We start from the raw sequence: 14,663 nt of genomic DNA, 5'->3' as shown, positions 1-14,663 counted from the left end.
TATACTTTTAAATTTTCTATTATAGTAGCCACATTTAAAAAAAAGATGAAATTAATTTTAATAGTACATTTATTTAACCTAATATAACTAAGCCAAAATATTGTCATTCCAACATGTGATCAATATAAAAAATATTAATGACATATTTTACATTCTTTTTCAATTAAGTCATCTAAATCTGTTGTGCATTTTGTACCTATAACACATCATATCAGCCATATTTCACATGAATTGAAACATCTATTTACCTCTGGTAACTTTAAGTAATCACATATGGCTAGTGGTCAGTTTTGCTCTGAAGGGATGTTCTAGTCCTAATGAACCTATAACATATAGGATCTTAATAACATCATTAAGGAAGCAAGTGGGTTTCCCAATTAAAAGAACAAAAAGTAATGAAAGAAATAAAACAAGAGAAAGGTGAAGAGGTAAAGCAGAAAAGTAAAGACAACTGTAGAAGACTGTAGGTACCCAAAAAGCACTTAGTTGCTAGACAGGTGGAAGTTTCAAGGGGGCAAGGACACAGAAAGAAAAATCTGGGGACTTGAAATCAAAGGATAAGATAAAAGAGTTTTAAATTATGAAGCTGAATCAAATTAATTAGTAAGCAGAAATTTTTTTGGTGAGCATAAAATTATAGCAAAGAAAATTTGATAATCTCCAAGGAATATTCACCGAGCCTGCCCCATGGTGGAACTCACCTCCCTTGTGACACAAATGGGATAGATGTCACACTGTGACCCATAGGTTCCACTGGTTGATACAGGGACAGGTTATTACCGTCCAATGCCTTGATTATTAACTTTATACCAGAGGTTCTTAGTGGTCTACAAATTTGTTTTGTTTTGGGTTTGCCCAGTCACTTCTGGATTCTCTGGCTACACTGGGTCCATAGTCTCCAAAAGACATCAGTCTGTTGGAGCTGAGAAGAACCTGCCCCTTTGAGTGTGGTATGTTGTTGCAGCCCCAACTGACCAGCTTACTTCAGAGGAGCTGGTTTATCTGCTTGGTTCCCATACCCTTTTTTTTCCTCCTGAGTAGCTGGAACTACAGGCTCTGGTTCCTGTATCTTGAGAGAGTGAAATCCCTAATACATGGAGACCTCTGCTAATCAGGCCTGGCTTCAGATTCCAGTTGTGAAGGGGCGGGGACAGCGGAGGCAGGGGGAGAGAGAGGTATTACCTTTTAGTTACACAACAATTGAGTAGGTTACCACTTTTTTTATTGTTAATTAGTTAGGGATCCAGTCTTCATCATCTATTACTTACAGATTATAACTATCTGCTAGGATGGGTTACATCTGATGAAAGTTAATCTTATAATCTGATGATTATTAATTATGATATATTTCAGTTCTCAGAGGAACATTTCTTTTCCCAGTTCTAGGGGCAACCTCTTACACTTCCTTATATATGTGCGAAAATTGTTACACAGAGCAAGAAAGCATGGAAAATATATTGAATGGCAGAATCTGGGTATCACAAAATATCTTGACAGATTGAAATGATGAGCTACATGTAACAGGATCAAACTTTATGTAAGAATAAACTCTTTTTTTCCCCCGATTTACTGGACATATCTAAGACTATTTGGTATCTACTGTTTGTTAAATCTAAAGTTTAGATTCTAAGCAATAAAAAATAAATGCTGCCAACTCTTTGCTCTCAGTAGCATTTGGGGAATAGTAGTGCACAAATCAATTACACGAATCCTTTATATAATAGTATTTTTTATTAGTATTGTTAAACCATTGCCCAACATTCTCATCACTATGCCTCTTCCCAGGACTGTTAACAAATGAGAGAGAAGAGAAAGCACTTCTTGGCTACAGTTGTGATATGTGGAGCCACAGAGTGAATTTAAAAATTATATCTCAGAGAAAATGTTGCAAATCAAGATGGGGAGGTGTGTCAAATCAGCAAGGGAGCCTGGAGGACCTGGGGTCTCCTGACCCCTGGAACCTTCGCCAGCTCGTCCAGCCTGCTCACAGGAAACAAGGCCCAGCTGAGGGGTGTGGTGATGAGCAAGATAGATGTTAAATTCAAGTTGGGGCACCTTGAATGTGAACTTTTCTTTGAGCAGCAGTAAATGGAGGCCAAGAGGCTGTGACAACTAAGCTGAGACAGAAGATGGGAGTAAAGACTGGCTGAGTGAGGGTGAGAGCAGAGGGTGAAGAGCTGAGAACGAAGCAGTTGTCCAGACTGATCAAGGCTTACATGTAGGGGGCAGGCAACTGACTTGCCCTGCAGAATGGTGGGCTTTTTGCCCATTGCCAGTGCACATTATGAATGAGAGGATCCCCCAGTAAATGACAGCAAAAACAGTGGGGAGTAGAGCAGAAAACCTAATGGAATGAGTGCGAAGGAGCATAGTTTTAACAAGACAGTAAAATATAATGTGAGAGAATAGGGCGGACACTGTGGCAGACACTGCTTGTTCTCTGCCCAATATCTTCATCCCTTTTGTTTCTAACTAACAAAATCCTGATCTGGTTCTGGAGTACAATATGCTGACTAAATATACTTACCTTCCTAGGTTACCTTGCATGTAGGGATGGCCATGTGGCACGCTTCATAAGACATGAGCTTAACTGCACTAAGGTTTCTGGGAATGTTTTAGCTTTCCTGATGCAGGCAACACTCTTGGCCCCTTCTCTCTTCTTGCCTGGGATTTAGACATGATGGCTCGGCTGCAGGGGCCATATTGTGTCTGAGAGGCAAGAAACACAGTATGAGGAAATGGCAAAGATAACCACAAAGATGTAAGTCCTGATTTTCACTGGCCACTGAACCAATACCAGCAGTCTGTCTGCATCCAGATTTCTGATTATATGAAGAAAAATGAACTTTACTTAATGAAGCCAGTGTTAGATGACTTTCCTATTATTTGCAATTTATTACATTTCCCATAAAGATATGAACCCACCTTGTTGAACTGAAATATAATATTAATACAAAAGGTATGAGAAAGTAGTTGCCACATGAGAAGGGTGCAGGAAAAGTAGTGTCCTCAGGCAAGAGGCCAGCTTTAGCAAGGTTGCAGGCAGGGCATGAATCAGTGTTAGAGAAGAAATTGTGTGGGTAGGGCAATTTTCTAATTATGGAGAAAGGATTCAAGAGGCCAGAGTGGAAGAGAATGAGGAGAAGGAGAGGAGAGGTGGAAGGCTGGGACAGAAGGATGTACAAAGCTTCATGAGAATGATAGCATGGAAGTGGATCGATTTGTGGTGTGGGCCTGGGGGTGGAGGTTACACTTTGAACCTTGGCCAGTGTGAACAGAAATGAGAAGCATGATGGATTTGGTCTCCAAGTCTCTTTGAGGACAGAAATCTTGTTATCTTCCCGGAGTTATTACCAGGTCACACCAGTGGTACCATCATCTTTACACATCTTTGGTTAGGAAAACAGGAGAAATGTCATCCCTTTGGCCTCTCTAGAGAATCAACATGCAGGTTTAAAGCTGCATAATGAAACCTGGCAATTTCTCTGGATTCCCTTCAAATCTCTCCAGGGGCAGGAATAGAAGCAGCCCCAGGGAGGGGGAGGGACTACAGGCCCCAGGGCCTGTGAGGGAGGCATTTTGCCCTCCCCTCTGGTAATTGGCCACAAGGGCTGTTATCTCCCCAAGGAGGCTGGTGTTCCCCTCCCTGAGCCCTCATAGTCCCCAAGCGGAGTGACAGCTGTGTGCCTGCTAGATCATCCACGTTGCCATAGTAACGGGCTTGCCCCTGGAGCTGTGGGTTCATGGCAAAATGATCAGTCCTCTCTTAAAGGTTGCTGATGTGGATTTGACCAAGAATGCAGGCCAGGTAGGTGGACATGGAGGCCTAGAGCCATGAATATTCAGGGTAGGAATTTTACCCCAAATGGTTAGAAGCCTAAGGAGTCTGAGAACGAGTACAAGCTAAATCCAACCAGCCAGGGGTCAAAACAGAAGAAGCAGAATTCAGTCATCATGTCTAAGGGACATCACTGTGATGGATTTGGGGGGGAGGAGAGGGAGGGCAGGCGGTGGTAGTGAGAGTGTGGGAAGGAGCCAAAACAAGAGGGGCGGGGTGTCTGTGAGTCTTTTTCTTCGGCTGCTGGCTACATGGTATGATAGCTGAGCTGCACTAATATTCAGGGACTCTGGGTAGACACTGGCTGCTCCCAACCCTGTTCAGCCATGGATAGATTGCTTTCAACCCCCATTCTTACTCTGAGTCAATGAAAACCAATTTCAATGATGTTCTAGGACTCCATCCTTACCTACTGCTCAATCCTTTCATTTGGATGGAGTTCTCAGCATTTCTCTGTGGGCCCATAAAACTGCAGATACCATCCAGGATATCTGACTCAGTCTCTACAACTAGACATGGTTCCTAGTTTGTGCTGCAGTTCTTGGCTAGGATGAATCTACAGCTCTCTGGGCTGGGGCTTAGTGAACTATAAGCACCATAAGGGAAGGGTCTTTGAGAGTTTATCACTGTATTCCTAACATGTAGCACAGAGCCTAGCACATAGGAGGATCTTAATAAATATTTATTGAATGAATGGGTCATTGACAACTTTCCTAGCCCTTGCCTACTTACTCGGTTACTGTACTCTTCTGTGGGTGTCTGCATTGTCATAGTCCTATGTCTTCCTGGGTGGATCCTCTTAGAACCAAGATCTTCTACCTACTTGTCACTGGAAGCATCTGTGACCAGAGATTCCTGATTATCCACCCGGGTGAACCCATGGACACCAATACCAGCCTGGACTAGGACGAGATTGCAACTATCTCTTTAGCCACTACAGCCGTAACTTCTGTGTCACCTTCTTGGTGACAACAGCATTAGTTCACTGACCCAGACCTTGGTCTCAGCCTGCTTCCTTCTTTGTATGAATGGACGACTTGTCATCCTTCACAGCCAAAGCACGTGGACTCTGGGAGTTGTGGTGCTAGTGTAGATGGCCTTGAGGGTCTCACAGCTACAACAGCCTAGGAGGAAAAAGGAGTATGATAATAACATAATTCCACTCTGATTCACAATTAAAGAAATGTAAAGTCTCTCCCCCAAAACACTATCTAAAGTAGTATATATACACACATCTGTTTTTATTTTCTTATAGCATTTACCACAATTTAAAATTACTTATATATTTGTCTAATGGTCTTTTGTCTCTTTCATTGGAATGTAAGCTCTATGATGTCAGGAACTTTGTTCATTTTGTTTACTGCGTAAACAGTAGGCGTCCAGTAACTATTGAATAGATGAATTAAATACTCTGGATGTCCTCAGAGTGGGCCCTTTGTGTAGCTAGGAAGCCAGTTCTCTGACTGCCTTGTGGAATGCTCATTTTTCTCTTCACTTGCTCCACCTTTCCATGGGCATGGGAGCAGCCATCGCCTCTGACGTCCACCACACGCCCATGGCACTGGTGCTTCCTGTGCTATCAAAGCCTCCACCGCCATCTTCCCACACGTATCTGTCAAAACCACACTGCCCTGAGGGGGCTGTTCAGCTGGGCCCAAGCCCACATTACCGATCCTGATAACACACCAGTGTGGAGATGCCTGGCTGGACTCCCTGCTGAAGTGGAGGCAATCTCTTTCCTCACCCTTTGCATTACCCACATCCCCAAACAAGACTGCCGTGATCATCCAGATATTTTTTATAAAAATAAGTCTTTTTGTTCCTTGCAGTCAGCCCCCTTGCCTAGGAATCTGGCACTAGCCCATCTCAGTGACAGGCCAATAAAACGCATTGGTATTGGACTAAGCTTGTGTGCATTGTCTTTTTTTTTTTTCCATGTCTGACTTTTATCCACCAAGGTCCCTCAATTTCTCTTATAGTCCCTAGGAAACCCTCTGCCACCACCGGTTCCCCTAGCATGATCTGACATGTCTGAATCCTCCTGTGGACACAGGGAAGCAGCTGGAATGGCCACAACACAGGGGTTTGGATTTTATCCTGTAGGTGAGAAGGAGCAAATGAAGGCCTTGGATAAGGAGATTGTTTTGAAGAACCAGTGCCTTAGGGATGGATCTTTATTGTCCATATGCAGGATGATACATGGGGGGAGACTCTAGGATGCCTTTAGTCTTTGTAGTTCACCCCCAAAGTTCCTGATTAATGGAATTTCACATCCTTCCCACATCTCTGAGGGAGTCAGTAGTTTTCTCTGAATATTTCTGGCTTTCTGCTTTAAGGACACATGATATGTGTGCTGGTTAATTTTATGTGTCCACATGACTGGGTCATGAGATGCCCTGATATTTGATTAAACATTATTTCTGGGTATGTCTGTGAGAATGTTTCTGGATGAACATTTGAATCTGTGATCTAAGTAAAGCAAATTACTTTCCCTAATGTGGGTGGGCATCATTCAACCTGTTAAAGATCTAAGTAGAATAAAAGGCTAAGAAAGAATTTTTTCTCTCTGCCCGTCTCCCAGTCTTCTACCTTCAGACTGGACTCAGACTGGAACTTACACCATTGGCTTATTTGGTTCTCAGACCCTCCTGCTGAAATTGGAACTAGACCATCAGCTCTCCTGGGTCTCCAGCTTACAGACTGCAGGACTACGGTTGACCTCCATAATCACATGAGCCAATTCCTTATAGTAAATCTCTGTCTCCATATAATGTCCTGTTCACTCTGTTTCTCTGGAAAACACAGACTAATACATAGGATTTCACTTTGTGGCCCTCTGTGGATGGGTGGTCATCTCATGATGACCAGTTGTGGCCAATGAATTGTGCTCATGTCACTTCTGTAGAGCATTTAATTGCAGATGTGAGACACTTTAGGACTCTCTTTTCCTCTGGTGTGATGCAGCAACATGGCAGAGAACTACACAACTGAAAGGACATGGTGGTAGCCATGGTGGTGGTACGGGGTGTGATACGCTGGAGCCATGACTATAACCAGCAAACCCCAGATGGTGAGATGGTGGCTGCTCCATCAAGCTGGACTGAGAGGTTTTGAGGAACAGAACCGCCCCCCACCCCCCACCAATGTCCTGTGAAGGACAAGGAGAATGAATAGATAGAAATCTTCTAGTTTTGAGCCACTGAGCTTTGGAGTTGTTGCCACAGCACAGCCTATCCTATCCTGACCAATGTGTCTCCTTCTTTCCTTTTCTCCTTTCTTCTCTGTTTTTCTTAACAAGTAACTGATAACTGCCAGGAGACCCTTGAAATCTTCTCTCCTGGCCAGGAGCCTATGGAGGATTCAAAGCCAGCAAGAATTCTGAAAAAAAAAAAAAAAAAAAAAAATCACACGGTGACACTTCAAATCAGACAGTCATATGGCTACATCCTCACTGTTAAACTGTAAAACGTTGGAATTATGCAACTAATCATTTAAACAGTACTGATTTCCTATAAAGCACAAATTAACTTCTAGAAATGTTTTCTTTCAGTATTGTAGGGAAGGGACACTAGCCTCCTCTGTCCTCAGTAGCCCCACTCATTAGTTCCTCTTCTAGAGGGTGGGGAGGGGAGAATCAGTGATCAGGTCAGGGTCAGCATTTCAGGGCATTCATGGACCAGGTTTTAAAGACATATGCACACATGCCCACTCACTCTAGCTTACATTTCTTCACTTCTTTCCTCGGTGTGTTAAGGAGAGTTAGATAAGGCCTGACCCTTATAGTGGCTGTCCTCTCATCCATCTTCCTGACTCCACAAGGCTGAGTAGGTCCATGGATTTGGGGCCTTTCCTAGATCATCTTTTTGTCTCTCTCTGTCTTTCCTTCTTAGGCTCCCCAAATTTGTATTTAGAAGTACATGGTGGGGCGATAGAAAACCCCACTTAAACCACTGGCTTTTTACCTGAGTTCATTTTGATGTTATCAATAAATGTGGTGACTCATATTGTGTCAACTTGCCTAAACTAGGACCATACTTCTCAGATTTCCCTGCCATGTGTACTTTTCAGTCTATGTGGACCTACAGAGACATTTTGTGAAAGACCTGGACGGTGGAAGCAAAGCATCCTTTCATCCTTTGCACACTTGGGAGGTTGATGCCAGCGTACCAGCACTGCTACAGCTCGTGTTGTTGAGTTGCTGGCTCACCTGGCTGTGATGCAGCTGCCAGGCATGCACACCACCAGCTCCCATGCAGTCCCCCTTCAGCTGCTCTGACTCCTGAGTGGAGTGATAGGCACCCACTTCTTCTGCCAGACTCCCTGTCATCAAAACTGGAGGTTTGGAGGCATTGGAAAACAAACTGGGTTCCAGCTCATCCTTGTCACCCCCACTTCACATACAACTTCCCTTCCCGACGGCCTGCCCTGCAAGGTTGGGCCCAGCACCAGAACCAGAGAGCCAACAGCCTGACATAGATGGTTACACAGCTCCTGCAATTGTGTCAGCTCAAATCCCTCCTGTAAATCACTCTTCATATTTCTGCTTCTCTGACTGAACCCTCAGTGATGCACACAGGTACTCCTAAAGAGACTCCATTTGTCATTGTTTGCCCAGCTTCCTCGGGAATCACACAGAGGGGGATGGGGATTAACAGGTGAGTCAGGCACTCCTGAGTCCTCTCACTATGACCTCAGACAAATTTATTCAGGTACCCCATGGGCATCAGTAAAAATAGAAATCTGGAAGTGCTTAAAATGGCTGAAATATCTCATGTTAACTCAGTACCCACAGTATATACAAGGTCCAAAATACTATATTAACACTTAGGAAAACGAGGACAGTAAGGAACATGGAGGCTTCTCAAAGAGAAGAGAAGACCAGTTTCCCTGCACATGGGTTCATCCCTCATGTATTAAACACCTACGACAATAAAATTTGCTGACAGTTGAGGGTTTATTGTATTATATATTATGTATAATAGTTTTCTAAGGGCAAAGGACTTAGAACAAACCTTGGCTTAAGCATGCAATAAATGTTACTGGTCCTTATTATTCTAAGTGCTTTATATGTAGTATCACGTTTAACCCTCACAATGACCTTGTGGGGGTAGTAATTGCAGTGGATGCTGTTGTTCCCCCACCCCATCCCTTTCACAAGCAGGTGCACTCACCTCCCGGCTTCTATAAGTGTCGGTTGTTAAAGGTTTACATCTCCCTTTTCTCTGGAGAATTACCTTCAGTCTACCAGGAGCCACCTGGCAGATTATACCCCATACCAACCAACCCTGGGGGATAGTCAGCAGCCAATGAGTAAAGGACACAGGGGCATAAAAAGCTAGCCCTTGCCTTAAGGTGGGACTAACTTTGTGGTCCAATTCAAGAGCTCCCTGTGCATCAGACTGAAGCTAGACCCCAGCTGAGACCACATCTTTACTTAGCATCTCACCTGTCCCATCTCCCTTCCCTCCCTGCCTTTCTCCTGAGAGTACACCCTCAATAAATCACATGCCCCCCAAATTGTTTCTCACGTTCTGCTACAAAGGAAGCTGACCAGGGGTGTATTATATTCCCATTTACAATAAGGAAACAGAGGAAAGGAAGGCTAAGAAACCCCCAGGAACCTTCCCAGACCACACAGTAGCAGATTTGAACCCAAATAGTCTGAGCCCATGGTCTTTACCACTTTTCTTCATATGTAAGGAACTTGTTATATGCCCATAAAAATTATGTCTCCATAAACATCAGCTGTAGCCCCTTTGCACATATGCTGAGAATTCAAAGTCAATCAGACATGATCCTTGTATTTCTAGGAAGCCTATAAGCTCCTATAAGCTCAGACACCAGTAGGAGGCAGTGGTTATAGGCACAAATACACACACACACACATATACAAACATATACATTTATATAAGCCTACACACATACACTAACCCACATAAACACGTATACATACATGCAGACACATGTATGCACACACATACACACATGTGAACCCATACCTTACAAAGGAATCTCCTACACCTGCTATAAAAGAATGTGATTGACTGTATGTTCTGGGAACATATTTGTTAATGGAATAAATAAATAACATTTTTGATATTTTAATCATATACATGTATTTCTTTTTTTAATATCAATGGAAATTTTTTGGATTGTTTCCTTCTTTGTGCTTCTATATAGTAGAAATTTTAAAGACACATAGATAAGTACATAAAACCTGATACATATTAATATTTTTAAAGGATATTTACATAACTCAGAAAATAATAATGGTACATGTGTGAAGCTAATCTATAGTCTGATGAACGGAAAACAATATAAAACTGTAGGTCATTTAGGGAAGTAATAATATGAATGTTAAATCTTTAGATATTCATTTGTTCTAACATTAAGTTATGTTTTCTAATTACTGAATTCCCATGGAGTCTGTGTTCTAAGGCTTTCTCTTCTAACCTTTGAGAGCTGCTGTTTTGTTTCCTGATTCTGCAGCATCTGCTGATGTTCACAATGTTGGGGCCCTGAGGCCTGAACTGAGGTGAAATAAGCATTGAACCTGGAGTCCTGGGTTTGAATTACCACTTTGTAATTTACTGACAGTGACTTTGGGAAAGTCACCTCTTTTTCAGTTATCTGATCTGTATGAATGGAGGAAATGACATCTACTTCACAGGATTTTTGTGCAGATTAAAGAGGGTAACACTTGGATGGTACTTACCCTAGCACCTGAGAGGATGGAAACAAAGGAATGGATAAATCCATAGCCAATAAACAGCAAAGGGTGTGGACTCACTGCAAGAGTCCCTGACTATTAATGCAACTCAGCAACCACAAGCAGCCAATGAAAAGGAATCACAGACGTTCTTCACATAGATTGACCAATTAAGATTTTGCCACACTTGAGTAGCTGCTATTGTTGTTATTGCTATTACTAATGGTGGTGGTGGCAGTAGTAGTAGTGGTTTTGGTGGAAATATTTGAGAATAAATTCCAGGCATCATGACCCTTTACTCCTTAAATATTATACATTAGTGTGTGTCTCCTAATAGCAAAGGCATTCTTTTACATATTCACAGTTAAAATGATCAAACTCAAGAAATTTAACAGTGATCCACAGTTTATATTCAAATTTTCCCAATGTTGTCCTAGCTTTTTTTTTCCAATCCAGGATCACATATAGTTGTCATTTGTTTTCTCTCTTTTTTGTTTTTGTCGTATATGAAAAATCTTTGTCTATCACAAAGATTTCTTGTTTTCTTCTGGAAGCTTTATAGTTTTAGCTCTAATTTTTAAGTCTATAACTGGATTATTTAACTTACTCAATGGGCTATAATCTATTAACATCATTGTTTATTTGATGCTCATATTGCTCCAGTGTGACCAGTAGAAGCCCCTCCAAGCCAGCTCCCAGTCCTTTTGACAAATTCCCTTAAATTTTTGAACACTTCCTTATTTTCTGGCACAAGATGTTTCAAAATCATCTTGTACTTTTAACTGCTCCAGTCCTGGAATCAGTCATTTTCCCCAGGAGCCTTCACTCCTTTCAGTGTGAGTGACATTTAAAAACCAAGATCTAGGCACTAGGTTCTCACTGCTGTTGGATATTACTGCTTCTAGATTCTTTTAGTGGACAGAGCTAGGAAATAACTGTCTATCTATCTAGATTATTCTTATTCCAATGCAACAAATACCTCAGGACTCTTTTTTGTCTTCTCTCATTTCATATTTGTATCTGTCTTTTCTCATAGTGAGAACCCAGGATCCCAACACATCATGTATTTACCTGTTTGCTTAATTCTACAATACACACAATAGTGTCAGAATTGCTATAACTTTGGTCTTATAAAAAACCAACCTACTAAACAGATGTTAAGGGTTTTTTTTTTTTTACTATTGGAGGAGAATATTTAGTCCAAGTATTGTGTTCAAATATTATTTGGATTAATTCTTTTCTTTTTCTTCCATATGGTTGTGCTATTAATTTGAAATATAGTTCACTGGTTTCTGTTTTCATCCATTTTTCTCTTTTTTCTCATACTTGTTGATTTAATTTCACTTTTGAATGTGTAAAACATTAACAAGATTTTAAAATAAAACCTATACAAAAAGGTATGTTCAGAGAAATGTCAATTCCTCTCCTATTCCTTTCATTCTGTTCCTACCCACCATCTGTAGGTAATCAATATTATTAATTTCTGGTTTATACTTCCCATGTTTCTTTTTGAAGAAATAAGCTTTCTTACTCATACGGCATATTATATATGCTTTTTTGTGCTTTTAAAAAATTTAATAACATATGCTGAAAGTCCCTACATATCAGTTCATAGAGATCTCCTAGTTTATTTTCCTAGCTTCCTAGCTGTAGAGCACTCCATTGTGTGGATATCACAGTTTATTAAACCAATCTCCATGCTAGGGTATTTAGGTTGTTTATATTTTTTTGCAATTGCAAGTAATGCGGCATAGGTATTTTTGTATTGTTAAAGGTAGTATCAGTCTGGAGACAGAGATCACACAGTAATTAAAATAGGGGAAATTTAATATTAAAATTATGAAGCTATGATAAAAGAATAACATAAAGATGTAAAAAGAACTCTAAAGTAGGGCTGGCAAATTTTTATAATGGGACAGATAGTGAATATTTTAGGCTTTCTAGGCCACACATACCGTTCAATGCTGTACAGACGATATATAAACAAATGGGCCTGGCTGTGTTCCAATAAAATTTTATTTACAAAACAGGTGGTGAGCTGGGCTTGGCCAGCTGACCACAGTTTGCCAACCCCTCTCTAAAGGATGTGCTAGGGATGAGGGAGAGCACTTAAGGCAACACAAAACTGAAAAGGGAACCCCCATCTTCCCAATGGGGTTAAAACTTAGTTGAAGAAGGTGTGGTTGCAGCTTACTGGACGGCAGAGAGACTGCTAGGTTCCCCAGGCCAGTTTTCCACAATCAGGCAAGCAGGAAACAACCCTCTGACACACAGTCACCTAGAGGTAGTCATGGACTGCCTGGAACACTTGGTGCCCCCACTAGGATGTCCACAGCAAGCTGGTCACTAGGCCTGGGCTGGGAATGGGAGGTTGTTGAGGGACTGGGCACTTTGGCACCACCTGATTCCACCACCTTCTTTCCCCTGCTCTCAACCCCACCATTGCATACTGCCGATGAACTATGCAGCAGCGCAAATGAAAGCACAATGCCGCTCACCAGGACCAGAAATTGCCCCTTCCTCCTGTAATGTCCCTCCGGCGCCCTCTACTGACAAAGGTTAATATCGTGCTCTCTGTTAAGGAGAAATGTTGTGTCCAGTCTGTTATGTCACCTCAGAGCAGGTACTGAAGGGTAAATTTGAAGCTGAAAGGCTCTTAAGGTAAATTCTTAAAGGTTGGATTTGTGAATCAAAGGGTAAATAAATCGTTTTCTAGATTTTGACAAATTCATTTCCATAGGGGTTGTATCATTCTGCATTCCCACCAACAATGTACGAGAATACCCTGTGTTATCTTACAACTTCACCAATAGTGTTGCCAAACTTTTTACTTTTTGTCAATATAATAAGTGTGAAATCTTATCTCATTGCAGTTTTAATTTATATTTCTTTTACTATTAGTAAAATTGAACATCTTTTCATACGTTAAGAATCTCTTTTGGGTGATAAATTGTTTATGTCTTTTGCCTATTTTTCTATAGGGTTACAAAATAAGTTCTTAACTAGCTTAGAGGAGGAAAAAATATCACGTTAGCTACAACTGCAAATTACTTGTGGTGGGATAGTTTTGTGCAGGATTTTTTTGTTTTTGTTTTCTCCTGAGTTAGACACCAAAGTTTATGTCTAAGTTCAGTTTATTTCAGTATTTATTAAAACCTTCCTGTGGGCGAGGCCCCAGAGCTACAGTCCTTGCCAATAAGGAGCTTATATCTTAGTGGGAAAGCAGACATGTAAAGTCACTTGGGAAACAGCAGAACATAGTGATTAAAGTATAGATTAGGATAAATGTGGACTTGGGTCCAAATTCTGACATTGCCATTTCAACAATTAGCTGCATAATATTGAATGAGTCATTTCTATCTCTGTGCCTCAGTTTCTTAAGGTGATAATAATCCATATCTCATAGATTTACTATAAGAATTACATAAGCTATTATATGAAAACAACTATAACTACCTGGTACATAGTAAATATACAATAAATGGTAGCTAATAATAATAAGTAAAAATGACAATAATAAGCAGGGACAAAATAACAAAGGAATTGACAGAGTGCTTTGGTAGCATAAATACGCTCATTACATTTTAGCTGCATTTAAATGTATTATAACTAAGTCATCAAAACTGCTTAAACAATATGCAGTATATTTAGTTTGATACGAGAATCTATCATATAGTTTTCTTAGGTATTGATGAAATAAAAGTAAATGCTTAAGTAAATAGAAAAATCAAAAATGTAGAAACTACCAATCTGATATTCTGAATTGATTATATAAATAAGATATTAGTAAAAAATGTAAGACTAGAATTCATACATTAATGTTATCTATTGATGGTTTTAAAGAACTCAAAGATAGTTCAAGCAGGAAATTACAATTCAATTGATTGATTCATTTACTAATTCTCTTTCAGTCTCTGTTAATTACTTAATATGTACTTAGAAATAAAAGTTGAATTCAAAGATTATATTTAATTTAGAAATATAAAATATCATGAAAAAATGTTCAACATCACTAATCATCAGGGAAGTACAAATTAAAATCGCAATGAGATATCATCACCTTACCCCAGTTAGAATGGCTTTTACTGAAAAGTCCAAAAACACTAGATACTGGCA

The sequence above is a fragment of the Lemur catta genome, chromosome 1 (genome assembly GCF_020740605.2).
Source record: "Lemur catta isolate mLemCat1 chromosome 1, mLemCat1.pri, whole genome shotgun sequence".
Classification (NCBI taxonomy): domain Eukaryota; kingdom Metazoa; phylum Chordata; class Mammalia; order Primates; family Lemuridae; genus Lemur; species Lemur catta.
Note: the sequence above shows the minus strand (reverse complement) of the source record.